This window comes from Heterodontus francisci, chromosome 2 (assembly GCF_036365525.1).
Source record: "Heterodontus francisci isolate sHetFra1 chromosome 2, sHetFra1.hap1, whole genome shotgun sequence".
NCBI classification, from domain to species: Eukaryota; Metazoa; Chordata; class Chondrichthyes; order Heterodontiformes; family Heterodontidae; genus Heterodontus; species Heterodontus francisci.
Genome location: NC_090372.1, coordinates 131,927,867 through 131,947,969, shown reverse-complemented (window position 1 = coordinate 131,947,969; position 20,103 = coordinate 131,927,867).

The following is a 20,103-nucleotide window of genomic DNA, read 5'->3' as shown; positions in this document are numbered from 1 at the left end:
CTTATCTCGAGAGACAATGGATACGCGCCTGGAGGTGGTCAGTGGTTTGTGAAGCAGCGCCTGGAGTGGCTATAAAGGCCAATTCTGGAGTGACAGGCTCTTCCACAGGTGCTGCAGAGAAATTTGTTTGTTGGGGCTGTTGCACAGTTGGCTCTCCCCTTGCGCCTCTGTCTTTTTTCCTGCCAACTACTAAGTCTCTTCGACTCGCCACAATTTAGCCCTGTCTTTATGGCTGCCCGCCAGCTCTGGCGAATGCTGGCAACTGACTCCCACGACTTGTGATCAATGTCACACGATTTCATGTCACGTTTGCAGACGTCTTTATAACGGAGACATGGACGGCCGGTGGGTCTGATACCAGTGGCGAGCTCGCTGTACAATGTGTCTTTGGGGATCCTGCCATCTTCCATGCGGCTCACATGGCCAAGCCATCTCAAGCGCCGCTGACTCAGTAGTGTGTATAAGCTGGGGATGTTGGCCGCTTCAAGGACTTCTGTGTTGGAGATATAGTCCTGCCACCTGATGCCAAGTATTCTCCGAAGGCAGCGAAGATGGAATGAATTGAGACGTCGCTCTTGGCTGGCATACGTTGTCCAGGCCTCGCTGCCGTAGAGCAAGGTACTGAGGACACAGGCCTGATACACTCGGACTTTTGTGTTCCGTGTCAGTGCGCCATTTTCCCACACTCTCTTGGCCAGTCTGAACATAGCAGTGGAAGCCTTACCCATGCGCTTGTTGATTTCTGCATCTAGAGACAGGTTACTGGTGATAGTTGAGCCTAGGTAGGTGAACTCTTGAACCACTTCCAGAGCGTGGTCGCCAATATTGATGGATGGAGCATTTCTGACATCCTGCCCCATGATGTTCGTTTTCTTGAGGCTGATGGTTAGGCCAAATTCATTGCAGGCAGACGCAAACCTGTCGATGAGACTCTGCAGGCATTCTTCAGTGTGAGATGTTAAAGCAGCATCGTCAGCAAAGAGGAGTTCTCTGATGAGGACTTTCCGTACTTTGGACTTCGCTCTTAGACGGGCAAGGTTGAACAACCTGCCCCCTGATCTTGTGTGGAGGAAAATTCCTTCTTCAGAGGATTTGAACGCATGTGAAAGCAGCAGGGAGAAGAAAATCCCAAAAAGTGTGGGTGCGAGAACACAGCCCTGTTTCACACCACTCAGGATAGGAAAGGGCTCTGATGAGGAGCCACCATGTTGAATTGTGCCTTTCATATTGTCATGGAATGAGGTGATGATACTTAGTAGCTTTGGTGGACATCCGATCTTTTCTAGTAGTCTGAAGAGACCACGTCTGCTGACGAGGTCAAAGGCTTTGGTGAGATCAATGAAAGCAATGTAGAGGGGCATCTGTTGTTCACGGCATTTCTCCTGTATCTGACGAAGGGAGAACAGCATGTCAATAGTCGATCTCTCTGCACGAAAGCCACACTGTGCCTCAGGGTACTCAGGGTACTGCACAAAGAACAGCTAGGCGTTGCGCAAACGACTACTGGCAACACCTATGCAGTCATATTCAGCTGGCCTCAGACACCGGAAACATCAGAGGAATGTATGATGGCATGAAGAGAGCTCTTGGGCCAACCATCAAGAAGATCACCCCCCTCAAATCTAAATCGGGGGACATAATCACTGACCAACGCAAACAGATGGACCGCTGGGTTGAGCACTACCTAGAACTGTACTCCAGGGAGAATGCTGTCACTGAGACTGCCCTCAATGCAGCCCAGCCTCTACCAGTCATGGATGAGCTGGACATACAGCCAACCAAATCGGAACTCAGTGATGCCATTGATTCCCTAGCCAGCGGAAAAGCCCCTGGGAAGGACAGCTTTTAACTTATCCCAAGTTAATTCACCCTGGCTTGGAGAACTGCTAGTTTCAGTTGCTGACATGTTAGTATTCAATCACACACAACCACAAGAAAACCTGTATTAATTTTGCTCTTTGGCTTCCCACTTTCAATTTCTCTCATTTGTCTGTGGGTAAAATTCCAGACGGTAGCACCCAAATTTCCTGTTACGTCTAGGTGAGAAAGGTGGCTAGGGGTCTTTTACTGTCTTCACCTGGTCTTATTGTAACAGGGTTTGATTTTTAAACACACTGTGTTTTGAGCTCCCCCCTTGGGGAATCCTTGTTCACCACTTTCCACTTGTAAGGCAAAGAAATGAGCAAACCAGGTTTTCTTAGGTTTAAAGAAGAAAAGTGAAATTTATTAAACTTACTTAAATTCTAATTCGGTTAACACCTACGGATATACGACACGCCCATGCTAACATGCACATGCGATACACACATGCAGATAAAGACAGAAAAGAGCAGAAGAAAAATAAAGTCGAGAGGTTTGAGGCAATCTCTGAAGGCGGTTTGTTGTTACTGTTTCTGTGTTTCCACCTTGCTGTAGAGTCTTTGATTGTAGACAGCTCTTACTTTTCGTTGGGGCCCAGTATTCTTCTTAAACCATGTTCACGTAGGAGACTTTTCTCTTTTTGTGTTTACGTGTCTTCAATGGGTCTTCCATTCCGTGAGAAAGAGATGAGAGCAGACAGGAGAGAGGTGTTCTCAGTACAGGAGAAAAGAGCTTTCATAGTTTCAAACACTCTGTGGAGAGTTCAGATTCAAACTGCCAGTTAGTCATGTGACTAAACTGGTCTGACCAGGTCTTCTGTGTATTGGAGAAGCAAGGACTGGGTCCTTTGTTCCAGCTTTGTCTGCTGGCATGCAAAAACGGTCTTTCCAGCGAGGGGCCTGGCAATTTCTTGTGATAGACCCTCTTTTCTTCCCAGCACCAATTTTAAGTTTTTAATGTTCATATGGCAAAATAATGTGTGCCTCATTCTTGGCAGGTGGGGGCCTGCATGACACTTTGTATTCCCTGCGTTGTCTGCCTTGGGCACTACTATAATTTGGGTTGCTCAATCACGGTGATCAGTTTTCACTCGCACACCATTTCTCTCTAGCTTCTTTAGCTCCACTTCAACCTGGATTTGCAAGCACAAGGAACCAGCCCAGCATTGCAATATGTTGGTTTTGCATCAGGACTAATTTGGATGTGCGCTTTCACACTGATTATGCCTTCATAGCTATCCTCGAAAATGTTGCTGTAGCTCTTCAATAGCTGATCAAGATTCTTGGTTGTCTCAACTTTGAAAAATGTCTGCAGTCTAACTTCAGCTTACAAAGCCAGTCTTTGCTCATTAATGTTGATTTGTTAAAATATCACTACAACAATGGGACTTGTCCTTATATTAGACATTGCACTCCATTTGTCCACACATTTCTACCACCTCACCAGAGTAGATTTTCAACTAAAATGTGCTCTCAGTTAGAGGTATATCACTGAATTTGCTGTTACAACATGATTGAATTCAAGGTAGCGTTTGAAAGTGAAAAGCACAAATCAGCTACTAGAATTTTAGACTTGGATAAGGCTGACTTTAACGGGATGAGACAGAGACTGTCCACGGTAAACTGGGAAGATCTGTTAATGGGTCAAACGACTGAAGAACAGTGGAGTATATTTAAAGAAACATTTAACGAAATACAGAGCGAGTATATACCCCTGAGAGGAAAAAGCTCCACTTCACAGAAAAAAGAGCTATGGACAACTAAAGATAGTAGGGATAGCAAAAAACTAAAATGCTTACAAAAATGCAAAACGCAGCACAGATCCGGCCGAATGGGATAGATACAAAGACCAGCAAAGGGTCACAAAGCAGCTTATAAGAGCTACTAAAAGGGATTATGAATGGAAACTTGCAAGGGACATCAAAATCAATAAGAAATTATATAGTTACATAAAGGGAAAGCAGGTGGTCAAGAGCAATGTAGGCCCACTAAAAGCTGAAAATGGAGATATTGTCATTGATAATGGGGAAATGGTAGACATGTTGAACAATTACTTTGCCTCAGTATTTACAGTTGAAAAGGAGGATAACTTGCCAGAAGTCCCAAAAAAGTAATAGCCAAAAGGGGACAGGGACTTAATACAATTAATGTAAATAAAACATCAGTAACAAGGAAATTAATTGAACTAAGGAGTGAGAAATCCCCAGGACATGATGGTTTCCATCTGAGGGTGTTAAAGGAAGTAGGGGAGCACATTGTAGATGCCCTAACTATAGTCTTTCAGAGTTCCCTTGATTCAGGAGTGGTCCCTCTGGATTGGAAAGTTGCACATGTCACTCCACTTTTTAAGAAGGGTGAAAGGTGGAACCAAGGAAATTACAGATCTGTGGTGGGCAAGTTGCTGGAGTCTATAGTCAAGGATAGGGTGACTGAACACCTAGAAAAATTTCAGTTAATCAGGGACAGCCAGCATGGATTCATGAGGGAAAGGTCATGCCTGACAAATCTCATTGAATTTTTTGAAGAGGCGACTAAGGTAGTGGACAGGGAATGCCTATGGATGTTATTTATATGGCCTTCCAGAGGCATTTGTTAAAGTCCCACGTAAGGTAGAAGCTCATGGAGTTGAGGGCAAATTATTGACATGGTTAGGAAGTTGGTTGAGTGGTAGGGGAAAGAGAGTGGGGATAATGGGTAAGTACTCTGATTGGCAGGATGTGACTAGTGGTGTCCCACAGGGATCTGTGTTGGGGCCTCAATTATTCACATTATTCATTAACGACTTGGATGATGGTATAGTAAGTCAAATTTGCTGATGATACAAAGTTAGGCGGCATTGAAGACAGTCTAGGTAATAGCATAAAATTGCAAGGAGATATTGACAGACTAGATGAATGGGCAAAACTGTGGCAGATGAATTTCAATGTGGGCAAGTGTGAGGTTATCCATTTTGGACCAAAAAAGGATAGAGCAGGGTACTTTCTAAATGGGAAGAGGTTAAGTACAGTGGATGTCCAAAGAGACTTGGGGGTTCAGGTGCATAGACATTTAAAATGGCACAAGCAAGTGCAGAAAATAATCAAAAAGCCTAGTGGAATGCTAGCCTTTATATCTAGAGGATTGGAGTATAATGACACAGAGGTTATGCTGCAGCTGTACAAAACCCTGATTAGACCCCACTTGGAGTACTGTGAGCAGTTCTGGGCACTACACCTTAGGAAGGATATATTGGCCTTGGAAGGAGTGCAACGTAGGTTTACAAGAATGATACCTGGACTACAGGGGTTAAGTTACGAGGAGAGATTACACAAATTAGGCCTGTTTTCACTAGCATTTAGAAGGTTAAGGGGTGATCTGATTGAGGTCTTCAAGATATTAACAGGAAAAGACAGGCTAGATAAAGATAAACTATTTCCACTGGTCGGAGATTCTAAAACTAGGGGGCATCGTCTAAAAATTAGGGCCAGACCGTTCAGGAGAGATGCTAGGAAGCACTTCTTCATGCAAAGGGTGGTAGAGATCTGGAACTTTCTCCCACAAACAGCAGTTGAAGCTCGAACAGTTGTTAATTTTAAATCTGAGATAGGTTTTTGTTTCGCAAAGATATTAAGGGATATGGGCCAAAGGCAGATATATGGAGTTAGGCTGCGATCAGCCACAATCTCATTGAATGGTGGGACAGGCTCAAGGAGCTGAATGGCCTACCCCTGTTCCTATCTTCCTATGTTCCTATGTTATATGTATCTCTACTCATAATTAAGCAATCTGTAGCTGTATCGATGTGCATGTTGTTGTCCTGTTGATTTATCAATACCTTTGTACAAAAGTCTCTGCCATTTGAGTGATTGCCAGTTGCATAAATGCTGTTTCGCCCTAGTTCCTCTTCACTTTGACACTCTGAATTCACCTCAAAATTGTGGTTACTTACATCATTACATCTTAAGTTACTACATCATTACAAGGTAAGAGACAGAGGGGCTCCTCCATCTTGACGCGCCATCTTTCCACCTTTTTAAGCTTTGAAATTGAAAAATGTCCTCAGCAGGTAGGCCATCATTGTGGACAGGTAAGCAAAGAGGGCCTCAAAGCTTGTCTGGAGCACCTGGCCCCGTGGTCTGCTGCCTGGAGGCCACCTCCAGGTAGCTGGCCTAGTCCTGGACACCTCAGTGGGTCTTCAGGCCATCTGGAAAATTCCAGTTGGCCCCTGACAATTGGCCTTTAAATATCCGCTTGAGGGAGGGTAGCCCTGCCAACCCCCATCCTGCCTCCGGGAAATGGAATTTTCACACCTGCCCACCTCTGTACCTGCACCCACCTTGGGGGCGAATCTCCTGCCCCACAATTCAGCTTAGTAAAATTGGCCTTTCCCCGATTGAGAAATTTTACTTCTTGTCTATCTTTATCCTTTTCCATAACTATGCTAAATCTAACTGAATTATGATCACTACCACCAAAATGCTTTCCCACCGATACCCCTTCCACCTGCCAAGCTTCATTCCCTAAAACGAAGTTCAGAACCACCCACTGTCCTGTCAGGCTTGCTACATACAGGCTAAAAGGTTCTCCTTAAAATTCTGTACCCTTCATAACCTTTTGCATTGATTCTATTTCAGTTAATATTATGGCAGTTGAAATCCCCCACTATTATTGCCCTAATGTCTTTGCACTTCTCAGAGATTTGTTTAAACATTTGCTCTTCTATCTCCCTCTGACAGTTTGGGAAACTATAGGACACTCACAACAGTGTGATTGGCACTTTTTTATTCTTCATTTCAACCCATATGGCTCCTTTTGATGATACTTCGAGCATATCATCCCTCCTCAAAGCTGTACTTGTTTCCTAAACCTATAATCTGATCTCCCACCTTTTTTTATCACCCTCTCTATCTCATCTGAAAAAGCTCTAACCAGGAATGTCAAGTTGCCATTCCTGCCCTTCTTTAAGTCATGTTTCAGTAACAGCTATGATATCATATGTCCGCATGTCAAACTGTACTCTCAGCTCCTCTGCCTTCTTCATTAGACTCCTTGCTTTGAAATATATACCATTAAACTCTGCCAAACTGCTTTGTGTCGATTTTCTAGCCTTTGGGCAGGGTTTTAACTGCCAAAGGAAAGTGGGTTCAGGTGTGGGTAGGGTTTAAAAATCCAAAAACTGGAATTGGGTTGGGAACCCAAATGATCCCACCCACTTCCAGGTTAACCCAGGTGGATTTGAAGGCGAGCAACAAACCACCAGGCAGCTTTCAGGTAAGTAATTCAAATATTCAAAGAGGCAATTAACTGAGGATTTAACCCAGCATTTTGGCATTAACAGCCAGCGCATGGGCTTCCTGAGCTGTCTGCATGCTGCTCTGGTCAATTAGGTGAGAACACAGTGGAAAATGCATCTTCAGTAAAACTAACAGGCTGGGAAGCCTTCAAGTAATGAAAATGAATAACCGCAGCCATGCCTAGGTGAGAGGCTAGTGCTTACAGCACTTGTGTGTTTTCACTGCTTGACAGATGACCTCCAACTTCTTGGATAATAAAAGCAAAATACCGCAGATGCTGGAAATCTGAAATAATAACAAGAAATTCTGGAAATACTCAGCAGGACTGGCAGCATCTGTGGAGAGAGAAGCAAAGTTAACGTTTCAGATCAGTGACCCTTCATCAGAACCTCTTGGAGATCAGTTCACCTGTCCTTGACTTCACTGACCCTGATCTGCACTTCCCTGCTGTCAGGCTTCCTCGCAACATGGGAGCAGCTTATGCACCTTGCACCTCTGATGGGGGACAAAAGGAGCAGCATCAACAGCACCAGGAGCAGCAGGTGCAACATCAGTAGCAGCAGCTGCCTTCTTCTCAGCCATGTGTTGCTTCATGGGGCAAAGGGATTGGTCTTAGATCCAGCGCAAAGTAGGCGAGACTCCAAGTTCACCAAATGGTGTCCTGAAGGTGGTGACTTCTTGAGATTCCTTAGCTAGGTGTACCAACCTCAAAAAACTCAATCAAGTTAGTGAGACACGACCTCCCCTTCATAAAACCATGCTGCCTCTCGCTAATAAGTTCATTTGTTTCCAAATGGGAGTAAATCCTGTCCCGAAGAATCCTCTCTAATAATTTCCCGACCACTGACGTAAGGCTCACCGGCCTATAATTTCCTGGATTATTCTTGCTACCCTTCTTAAACAAAGGAACGACATTGGCTATTCTCCAGTCCTCTGGGACCTCACATGTAGCCAATGAGGATACAAAGATTTCTGTCAAGGCCCCAGCAATTTCCTCCCTTGCCTCCCTTAGTATTCTGGGGTAGATCCCATCAGGCCCTGGGGACTTATCTACCTTAATGCTTTGCAAGACGCCCAATACCTCCTCCTTTTTGATAATGACATGACCGAGACAATCTACACTCCCTTCCCTAGACCCATCATCCACCAAGTCCTTTTCTTTGGTGAATACTGATGCAAAGTACTCATTTAGTACCTCGCCCATTTCCTCTGGCTCCAAGCATAGATTCCCTCTTCTGTCCTTGAGTGGGCCAACCCTTTCCCTGGCTACCCTCTTGCTCTTTATATACGTATAAAAAGCCTTGGGATTCTCCTTAATCCTGTTTACCAATGACTTTTCATGACCCCTTTTAGCCCTCCTGACTTCTTGCTTAAGTTCCTTCCTACTTTCTTTATATTCCTCAAAGGTTTTGTCTGTTCCCAGCCTTCTAGCCCTTACGCATGCTTCCTTTTTCTTTTTCACCAGGCTCACAATGTCCCTCGTTATCCAAGGTTCCCGAAACTTGCCAAACTTATCCTTCTTCCTCACAGGAACATACCAGTCCTGGATTCTAATCAACAGACGTTTGAAGGACTCCCACATGTCAGATGTTGATTTACCCTCAAACAGCTGCCCCCAATCTAAATTCTTCAGTTCCTGCCTAATATTGTTATAATTAGCCTTCCCCCAATTTAGCACCTTCACTCGAGGACTACTCTTATCCTTATCCACAATTACCTTAAAACTTATGGAATTATGGTCACTGTTCCCGAAATGCGCCCCTACTGAGACTTCGACCACCTGGCCGGGCTTATTCCCCAATACCAAGTCCAGTAGGGCCCCTTCACTAGTTGGACTATCTACATATTGTTTCAAGAAGCCCTCCTGGATGCTCCTTACAAATTCTGCCCCATCCAAGCCCCTAGCACTAAGTGAGTCCCAGTCAATAATGGGGAAGTTAAAATCACCCACCACAACAACCCTGTTGCTTTTACATCTTTCCAAAATCTGTCTACATATCTGCTCCTCTACCTCCCGCTGGCTGTTGGGATGCCTGTAGTAAAGCCCCAATTGTGGCTGCACCCTTCCTATTCCTGAGCTCTATCCATATTGCCTCGCTGCACGACCCCTCCGACGTTTCCTCCCGCAGTACAGCTGTGATATTCTCCTTAACCAGTAATGCAACTGCCCCACCCCTTTTACATCCCCCTCTATCCCGCCTGAAGCTTCTAAATCCCAGAACATTTAGCTGCCAATCCTGTCCTTTCCTCAACCAAGTCTTTGTAATAGCAACAACATCATAGTTCCAAGTACTAATCCAAGCTCTAAGTTCAATATCCTTCAGGATTTGGACTGGTAGGATATTTGCACTAGCTCCAGTTTCAATCTTAACTCTGAGTGTGTTTGCCAGCTTTCTTTGGGCACATGATGTTAACAGTAGCGAAAGCTTCCAGTTGTTTGACTTCATCAACATGATGTGTTTGGTTCACAATGTGGAACGCCTGCTCATCTTTTGGCTGAGAATTGTTTCTCTCTGAGCCTTGTCTCAGGTCTGTTTTGCTTTGGACTTTGTGTATCGACTTGCGTTTATGCACGTCTCTGGAGCTCTCCTTGCTGCTGTTGCCTGTCACTGCACCTGTTGTCTGCTTGTTTGCGCCCTTCTATGATTTCTGGCTGCGTCTTTGGAGCCAGATGTTTTGCACAGGTGGGCCCAGTCTCCTTTTGCACTGCACACTTTGCACAGGTCTTGAAATGCAGGACAACATCATGGTGAATGGGACCAATCACACTTACTTCACAGCTTGCTTGCTCTTTTTGACCTGGTTATCATGCCAATACCGATGACTGAACCTAGTGCTGACAGATGCTGTTGTCCAGCTACAATGGCTTCATACTTCCTGCCATCTTCTAGCAGTGCATCAATGCTGTGACATTTCTTTTTCTCCCAGGAGGTCTTTCTGAAATGCTTCAATGGGTGTGGAGACAATTATTAGCTCCATTATTCAGTCCAACAGCTCAGTTTCTGCAAAGTTGCATTTGTTGCCCTTACTACGGCAGCTACTGACAAACTGATCTATGGATTCCTGTGGCTATTGCCTGTAGGACATCAATTCCAGGCAGTGAATTCAAAAATTCACTCTTATTCGCAGCTGATCATGCAGCACTTTCCATATCTTTTTCTAATCTTTATGGTCCTCTTCACACAAGGCTGAGGTATTGATTCTGTGTAATCCCTCATTTCCAACTGTTATTAGTATTTTTACATCCTGTTTTTCTGATTCTACTGTCACTTGATCAGTGAAGCATAACTGCATTCTTTGTTTGAAAAGTTGGAACTCGGATAGAATATCCAGGGCCTTCCAGTTCATGCTGGGAAATTTGGTATTCATATTCCCGCTGTTCATTTGCTTAAAATGTGCTTTTAAGACTTGTGCTACGACTCTGCACTGTTTCCCCTTTAAGAAACTCTCTCTGTTATTTAGACTGGTTGTTTGGATTGAGAGGAGCAGCTGTTTGACAGTGCTGTGTGTTTATATTGTTTGTAGCACTTAAGCTGGTCTGTTTAAACAACTGTTCATTAGGCAGTTCAATTGCTTTTTTTTCTCTAGAGTTTGTTTATGTTCTTCACACTCGATGGTTTAATGGTATTTCTATAGCTGTGGATTCATGAATGAAAGCTGTTCTTCATGCTCGACTGAGTTAGTAAACTTTGGCTGTGTGGATGAGGCTGTGCAGTGATTGGGGTTTTCCCATGCTTTTTGAAGTCGAACGCCTCCTTTAATGGCACCGACCTCGATCAGCCTGGGACAGAGGTTGGGTCTTTCCTGTTTCTTTCTAATGGAGCCTTTGCAAAAAATAGGTAACAACTTTCTAAGCACTTCAAAGCTTGTCTTTTTTTAAAGCAGCATCCCTTGACCGTCAGCACAATTACTCACCCAATTTACTTGCAGCCTGTTGTTCTGTGCTCTGTCATTTACAGCTTGAGATAAGTTCTTTTTTTAATTGTTTGAGCCAGTATTTTTTTTAACTTTCTCTCTAGTGATTGTAGGAAGGGTTGTTTTCAAGGTTGTTTTACTCAGAATCTTCAACTTAGACTTTGTCTTCTCAAAACAGCTGCAACCATGTAATGAGTTGTGTATGTTGTCTGATGCAACATAAATGAGATGCATGGAGTCCAGTTGGTTGAAGATCTCAAACAGGTTTACTATAGTTAAACTATTATGTATAGTACAGAGCTAACTATTTACAAAACCTTACTCTGGGTGTTAAAGTTGCAGAATGACTCTGGCTTCAAGTCACATGATTACATCCTACTGCTTAGCTCATTAGCATACTAATATTATAAAGGGATATCACTTAAAGGCAATTATACAACAACAGGTGCACCTAAAAATTGCATTGGGGCACCTTTGGCTTTAATGGGGTGGCCAAAATGCCTCTCACCTCATTCTAATTTTGACTTGTCAGCCACCAGTTTCTCAGGTGAGAAATGGGTGACCGGTGGTTGAAAACTGCTCCCACTGAATGAAAATACGTGTTATGTGGGTGTGAAATTGGACTTCAATGGACTTGCAAATGGATGGTAGTGGATTGACTGCCCATTATACTTCCTGCTGGATTTTCCTTTGACTTGACTGCTGCTCATTTTGTGCCCCTGATGAAGTTGAAGTTCACCCTCATGTATGTTTAAAATATTGAAAAACAGCAATTTCATATATATATATATATATATATATATATATATATATATATATATGTAAATGTAATTCTGCTTCTTCTCTCCTGATAATATGGTAAGAATTCCTCAGGAATGTATTTACCACTGAGGTAGCAATGAAACTGCATTTCTGACTGTTAGTGTAATTGCCAAGAGCTAGCCAACCAAATTTTCCATGGTTCAATTTGCTACATTTTCATGGTGGACTCACAAACTATTAGCACTACCTATAGGCTGTCAATCTCCATGGGAGAGAGGGGGTAAGGAAAGTTATATGATGTTACAGCTGTTGAAAGGACCAAAGCAGCCATCGTGTCTCAGTAATAACGTGTCTCACTACAATCTTTGAGGCTGGTGCTTACACTCTCACTACTTTCTTCCCAAAGAGGTAACAGCCCACATGACCAAAGATAAGGAAGTACCACATTAGTTCCCACAGAGCTCCTGCTGCAAATCATTCGTCAGCTACTTCAGACCTCTTGTCACTGTAGAAGAAGTAGGAGGCTACGACTGAAAAAGCACACAAGAGTTGGCAGTAAGGAAAAGGAAAGTGGATGTAAACAATAGGAAATTTGCCACATTCTCTGTCAATGAGCTGTGTGTGTGGAATGATTTGGGGCAAGAACAGGCACTGCTGGTGTGAAGGAGTAGCAGAATGATCTCCAAATGGACGCCTTGGTAGTTGTGATGGAGAGCTCCATGTCAGCAGGTGATGGAATTGAATTTATTTCCAAAGGAGAGCTGTAACACAGGAAGTATCTGGCTCTTAGTCAACTTAAGCATTCCCTTATTAGTTGTGCTTGTGGCTGTCTGGCAGCTGGCACAACTCAGTTATTGCTTCATGAGGGAAGTGCAGCCTTTTAAAGCATTGCCAAGAGGTCACAGTGAGGTAACTTCATCTGTAACTGTAGATGGGGAAGTGTGAGTACCAGTAAGCAAGGACCAGAAACTACCGACTGTGCCAGTGCAGCCTGGCATCTGTGTAGTGGCCCTCCCAAATCTCCTCCTCACAGCAATGGATCAGGGAGCGACTTAAGGGAAACCCCCTTGGTTCCTGAGATCCAGTCTGCAAGAATACCTTTTAAAAACACTGTTAAGGAAAAGCATTAAGAATATTTAAAGAGATTCCTAGATGTATCATTAAAATACTTAAAGAACCTTTAAAAAAGCTGAAAGAAACATTTTTTTAAATGAAGACAATCTTAAAAATACTTAAAAATGTAATGAAAATGTATAAAACAGTGAAAATGCTTATGTATTACTTTAAAAACTTTAAGCAATAAATTTCAAATCATACCCTCAGGTCAATGTGGTTCTCGTGGCCTACAGCAATTGAGCCAATCATAAACAGGCCTCAACATCTGTTTCCTTCATGAGTCGTTTCCCACAAGTGGCCACCAGCCAAAAGAGGGAGATGGGGCCTTTCAACAAATCCCACCCATCTTCCATGATTTAGGTACAATGGAAGAAGAGGCAGCCATTACATCCATCAGGTCAGAGGAGCATTACAAATTTAGCTCTCGAAGCAGAGATCTGACATTAACTGTCACCGCCTGATGTTCCTCCTTTAGCTCCCCTGGTGTGCCCGAGAAAAGAGGAAAGTCTAGCCCATTGTAACTTGACTAGTTAATTTATATTATCTATTAGACAAGTCAATTGGAGAGACAAGAGATAAGGAAGTGCGAGCGTCAGAGAGAGAGAGGTAAAAACACATCTAAAGTAATGGCAGCACAAGGGAAGGAGCTGATTGGTGAGTAGCTGGTGAGTGTTCTTTTCCTCCAGATCAAGGACAATTTGTGCTAAGTTTAGATAGTAATCTAATAAATAGAGGCATGACAGGGCACCTCAGTCCCATCAAATGCAGATCCTGTGCCATGTGGGAATTCCAGGAGGTTTCTCAAGTCCTGGAAATCACATGTGGCAGGAAGTGTCATGAGCTGGAGGAGCTTGAGCTCTGGGTCTTGAAGTTTGAGCAGCAGCTGGTTTCACTGCAGTTTAACCACAAGGCTAAGTGCTTCTTGGATAGCACATTTCAGGAGTTGGTCACCTTGCAGCTTAAGAGTGTGCAAGCAAAGAGGGAACCAGTGACTACCAGACAGACATAGAGGACCAGACAAGTAATGCAAGAAGAGTGCATCTTCATTTCCGAATGCTGGCGAGGGCAATGGTCCCTCTGTGGAATACAGCCAGAGCAAAGTACAAGGCACCATGGTTGGCTCAGCTGCACAGTGGGGGGGGGGGGGGAGCGGAAGGTGGTGGGGATAGGATGGTCAGAAAAGAAATGATAGGCGATTCAATACTTAGGGGAACAGACATGCATTTCTGCAGCCACAGATGTTATTCCAGGATGATATGTACCTCCCTGGTGCCAGAGTCAAGGATGTCACTGAATGGCTATAGAATGTTTTGAGGAGGGGAGGGTGAACAGCTAAAGGTTGTGGTCCAATCAGTATCAATCACATAGGTGGAAAGGACTATCAGGTCCTGCAGGGGGATTTTAGGGAAGTAGGAAATAAATTAATAAGCAGGACCGCAAATGTAGTAATCTCCAGATTACTCCCAATGCTACACACTAGTAGGTACAGTAATAGGAGATAGAGCAGATGAATGCATGGCTGGAGAGGTGGTGCAGCCTGGAGGGCTTTAGATTCCTGGGGCATTGGGACCTGATCTGGGGGAGGTGGGACCTGTACAAGCCAGGTGGATTCCACCTCAACAGGGCCAGGACCAATATTGTCACTGGAAGGTTTGCTGTCGAGGAGGGTTTAAACTACCTTGGCAGGGTGATGTGAACCTGACCATAGATTCAAAAGGAACAGAAGCAAAGCTGGAAATGGAATGCAGAAAGTTAGTAAGTGGGTGTGAAAGGCAAAGGAAATAAAGCCTATAAAACAGACAACAAAGGAGTTCAACAGTGCTAATGGTATGTACTTCAATGCAAGGAGCCTAGTGAGTAAGACAAATAAGGTGAGGGCACATATATACACTTGAAAATATGATATAGCTATTAATGAAATATGGTTTAAAGAAGGACAGGAATGACAGTTCAACATTCCTGGTTGCAGGGTTTTCAGATGGGATAAAGATGGGGATAAAAAAAGAGTGCTTTTTTTTAATTCATTCATGGGATGTGGGTGTCACTGGCCAGGCCAGCATTTATTGTCCATCCCTAATTGCCCTTGAGAAGGTTGTGGTGAGCTGCCTTCTTGAACCGCTGCAGTCCATTTGGGGTAGGGAAACCCACAGTGCTGTTAGGAAGGGAGTTCCAGGATTTTGACCCAGTGACTGTGATTCCCATTGACCTCAGTTTTGCTAGGGCTCCTTGATGCCATACTCGGTCAAATGCTGCCTTGATGTCAAGGGCAGTCACTCTCACCTCATCTCTTGAGTTCAGCTCTTTTGTCCATGTTTGAACCAAGGCTGTAATGAGGTCAGGAGCTGAGTGGCCCTGGCGGAACCCAAACTGAGCGTCACTGAGCAGGTTATTGCTAAGCAAGTGCCGCTTGATGGCACTGTTGATGACACCTTCCATCACTTTACTGATGATTGAGAGTAGGCTGATGGGGCGGTAATTAGCCGGGTTGGACTTGTCCTGCTTTTTGTGTACAGGACATACCTGGGCAATTTTCCACATTGCAGGGTAGATGCCAGTGTTGTAGCTGTACTGGAATAGCTTGGCGAGGGGCACGGCAAGTTCTGGAGCACAGGTCTTCAGTACTATTGCCAGAATATTGTCAGGGCCCATAGCGTTTGCAGTATCCAGTGCCTTCAGTCGTTTCTTGATATCACGCGGAGTGAATCGAATTGGCTGAAGTCTGGCATCTGTGATGCTGGGGACTTCAGGAGGAGGCCGAGATGGATCATCAACTCGGCACTTCTGGCTGAAGATTGTTGCAAATGCTTCAGCCTTATCTTTCGCACTAATGTGCTGGGCTCCCCCATCATTGAGGATGGGGATATATGTGGAGCCATCTCCTCCAGTTAGTTGTTTAATTGTCCACCATCATTCACGGCTGGATGTGGCAGGACTGCACAGCTTAGATCTGATCCGTAGGTTATGGGATCACTTAGCTCTGTCTATCGCATGCTGCTTACGCAGTTTAGCACGCAGATAGTCCTGTCCTGTAGCTTCACCAGGTTGACACCTCATTTTGAGGTATGCCTGGTGCTGCTCCTGGCATGCTCTCCCGTACTCTTCATTGAACCAGGGCTGGTCTCCTGGCTTGATAGTAATGGTAGAGTGGGGGATATGCCAGGCCATGAGGTTACAGATTGTGGTTGAGTACAATTCTGCTGCTGCTGATGGCCCACAGCACCTCATGGATGCCCAGTTTTGCATTGCTAGATCTGTTCGAAATCTATCCCATTGAGCACGGTGATAGTGCCACACAACACGATGGAGGGTATTCTCAATGTGAAGGTGGGACTTCGTCTCCGCATGGACTGTGCGGTGGTCACTCCTACCAATACAGTCATGGACAGAAGCATCTGCAGCAGGCAGATTGGTGAGGACAAGGTCAAGTATGTTTTTCCCTCGTGTTGGTTCCCCCACCACCTGCCACAGACCCAGTCTAGCAGCTATGTCCTTTAGGACTCGACCAGCTCGGTCAGTAGTGGTGCTACCGAGCCACTCTTGGTGATGGACATTGAAGTCCCCCACCCAGAGTACATTTTGTGCCCTTGCCACCCTCAGTGCTTCCTCCAAGTGGTGTTCAACATTGAGGAGTACTGAGTCATCAGCTGAGGGAGGGCGGTAGGTGGTAATCAGTAGGAGGTTACCTTGCCCCTGTTTGACCTGATGCCATGAGATGTCATGGGGTCCGGAGTCGATGTTGAGGACTCCCAGGGCAACTCCCTCCCTACTGTATCCCATTGTGCCACCACCTCTGCTGGGTCTGTACTGCCGATGGGACAGGACATACCCAGGGATAGTGATTGCAGTGTCTGGGATATTGTCTGTAAGGTATGATTCCGTGAGTATGACTATGTCAGGCTGTTGCTTGATTAGTCTGTGGGACAGCTCTCCCAACTTTGGCACAAGTCCCCAGATGTTAGTAAGGAGGGCTTTGCAGGATCGACAGAGCTAGGTTTGCCATTGTCATTTCCAGTGCCTCGGTCGATGCATGGTAGTCCGTCCAGTTTCATTCCTTATTGACTTTGCATCGGTTAGGTACAACTGAGTGGTTTGCCAGGCCATTTCAGAGGGCATGTAGGAGTCAAGCACATTGCTGTGGGTCTGGAGTCACCTGTAGGCCAGACCAGGTAAGGAAAGCAGATTTCCATCCCTAAAGGACATTAGTGAACCAGATGGGTTTTTACAACAATCGACAATGGTTTCATGGCCATCATTAGACTAGTTTTTAATTCCAGATTTATTAATTAAATTCAAATTCCACCTTCTGCTGTGGTGGGATTTGAACCCATGTCCCCAGAGAAATACCCTGGGTCTCTGGGTTACTAGTCCAGTGATAATACCACTACGGCATGGTGGGAGGCCATATTGGTCAAATAAACAATTACAGGATAATATGCTTGAAGGATCATTAAATGAGGCCATGTGGTTTGAACCGAAGAACAGAAAAGGGTCAATCACACTGCTGCGAATGTACTATAGACCCCCAAACAGTTAGAAGGAGATAGAAGAGAAAATGTACAGGCAATTTTCTGAGAAGTGCTAAAACAATAGGGCAGTAATAGTAGGGGATTTTAACTACCCTAATATTAACTGAGATAGAATCAATGTTAAAGGTGTAGAGGGTGCAGAATTCTTAAAACGCATTCAAGAGAACTTTTTTAGCTTGTATATAGCAAGCCCAAAAAGGGAATGGGCCGTTCTGAAGTTAGCTTTAGGGAATGAAGCTAGGCAGGTGGAAGGGGTATCATTGGGAGAGCATTTTGGTAGTGCTGATCATAATTCAATTAGATTTAGCGTAGTTATGGAAAGGACAAAAATAGATCTGGAGAAAAGTTGTTAATTGGGGAAAGATGAATTTTCCCAAGCTGAGATATGATTTGGCAAAAGTATTCCAGAAATAGCTACTTGAAAGTAAATCAGTGTCAGAGCAGTGGGAGGCATTCAAGGAGGGGATAGTGAGTGTTCAGAGGGAATTCAGAGTGTATAAAGGGAATTCCAAAACTTAGGGCCTCAGCAGCTGAAGACACAGTCAGCAATGATGAGCAATTAAAATTGAGGATGCTCAAGAGGCCCGAATTAGATAAGCACAGATATCTTGGAGGATTGTCGGGCTGGAGGAGATTACAGAGACAGGGAGGCGTGAAGTCATGGAGGGATTTGAAAAGAAGGGTGAGAGCTTTAAAATCAAGGCGTGGCTTGACCCAGAACCAGTGTAGGTCGGCGAATACAGGTATGATAGGTGAATGAGACTTGATGCGAATAAAGACATGGGCAGCAGAGCTTTGGATCACCTCAGGTTTATGGTGGGTTGAATGTGGGAGACCAGCCAGAAATGAATTGGAATAGTCAAGTCTTCAGGTAATAAAGGCATAAATGAGAATTTCAGCAGCAGATGAGCTGAGGCAAGGGCTGAGTCGGGCAATGTTATGGATGGGGAAATAGGTGGACTTAGTGATGGCACAGGTATGTGTTAGGAAGCTCATTTTGGGGTCAGTTATGACACCAAGTTTGTGAATAGTCTGGTTCAGCCTCCAATAATTGTCAGGGTGAGGGATGGAGTCCATAACTAGGGATTGGAGCTTGGAGTGAGGACCGAAGAAAATGTTTTCAGTTTTTCCAATATTTAATAAAAGGAAATTTCTGCTCATCCAGTACTGGATGTTGGATAATCAGTCTGATAATTTAGCAACAGTGGAGGTGACAGTGAATTAGAGCTGAGTGTTGTCAGCGTACATGTGAATACTAATACTAGGGTGGCACAGTGGTGCAGTGGTTAGCACCGCAGCTTCCAGGGACCCGGGTTCGATTCTGGGTACTGCCTGTCCGGAGTTTGCAAGTTCTCCCTGTGACCGCGTGGGTTTTCGCCGGGTACTCCGGTTTCCTCCCACAGCCAAAGACTTGCAGGTGATAGGTAAATTGGCCATTGTAATTGCCCCTAGTTTAGGTAGGTGGTAGGGAATATGAGATTACTGTAGGGTTAGTATAAATGGGTGGTTGTTGGTTGGCACAGACTCGGTGGGCCAAAGGGCCTGTTTCGGTGCTGTATATATATAATGCTGTGTTTTCGCATGATTCTTGGAAAGGCGCAGCAAGTAGGTGAGAAATAGGAGAGGGCCAAGGATAGATCCTTGGGGAACACCAGATGTACTGGTGCAGGAGTGGGAAGAAAAGTCATTGCATGTGATTTTCTGGCTAAAATTAGATAAGAATGGAACTAGACGTGCAGTCCCACCCAGCTTGATGACAATGGAGGGGTGTTGGAAGAGGATGGTGTCATCCACCTTGTCAAAGACTGCAGACAGGTCAAGAGGGATGAGGAAGGATAGGCTAATTTTGTCTCACTCACCTGGGATGTCATTTGTGACTTTTTCAGAGCCGTTTTGGTACTGTGGCAGGAGCGAAAACCTGATTGGAGGGATTCAAACATGGAGTTCCGGGAAGGTTGGGCATGAAATTTGGGAGACAATAACATGTTTGGAGAGGAAAGAGAGTTTGCAAGGATGGTGGGGTCAAGAGTTTTTTTTTGAGGAGAGGGCTGATAACAGCAGTTATAAAGGAGAGAGGGGCAGGACCTGAAAAGAGAAAACCATTAACAATATCATCTATCATGGGAACCAGGAGGGAAAGTGGGTGGTCAGCATTTTAGTGGGAAGAGGGTCAAGGATGCAGGAGGTTGGTTTCATGGTGAAGATGAGCTCAGATAGGGCATGATGGGAGATAGGTTGACCTTTCATCAGAACTGTGAAAAGAATTGGCTGAAAACCTATTACATTTCTTACATTTCCCAGTTCTGATGAGAGGTCATTGACCTGAAATGAAAAATCTGTTTCTCTCTCCACAGATGCAGCCTAACCAGCTGAGTATTTCCACATTTCTTTTTGTTTTTATCGGATAGGCTGGTGTAGTTTTCTTTGGAGTAGAGGTGGCTGAGGAGAAATTTAATTGAGGTTTATACAATTATGAGAGACCTAGGTAGAGTGGATAGGAAGGACCAGTTTCCCTTTGCAGAGAGATCAATAGGCAGGGGACATAGATTTAAGCTAATTGGTGGAAGTATTAGGGGGGAGTTGAGGAGAAGTTCTTTTCTCCTTCTGTGCTGTAAATTTCTATGATTCTATAAGGTCAACTAATTTGGAATC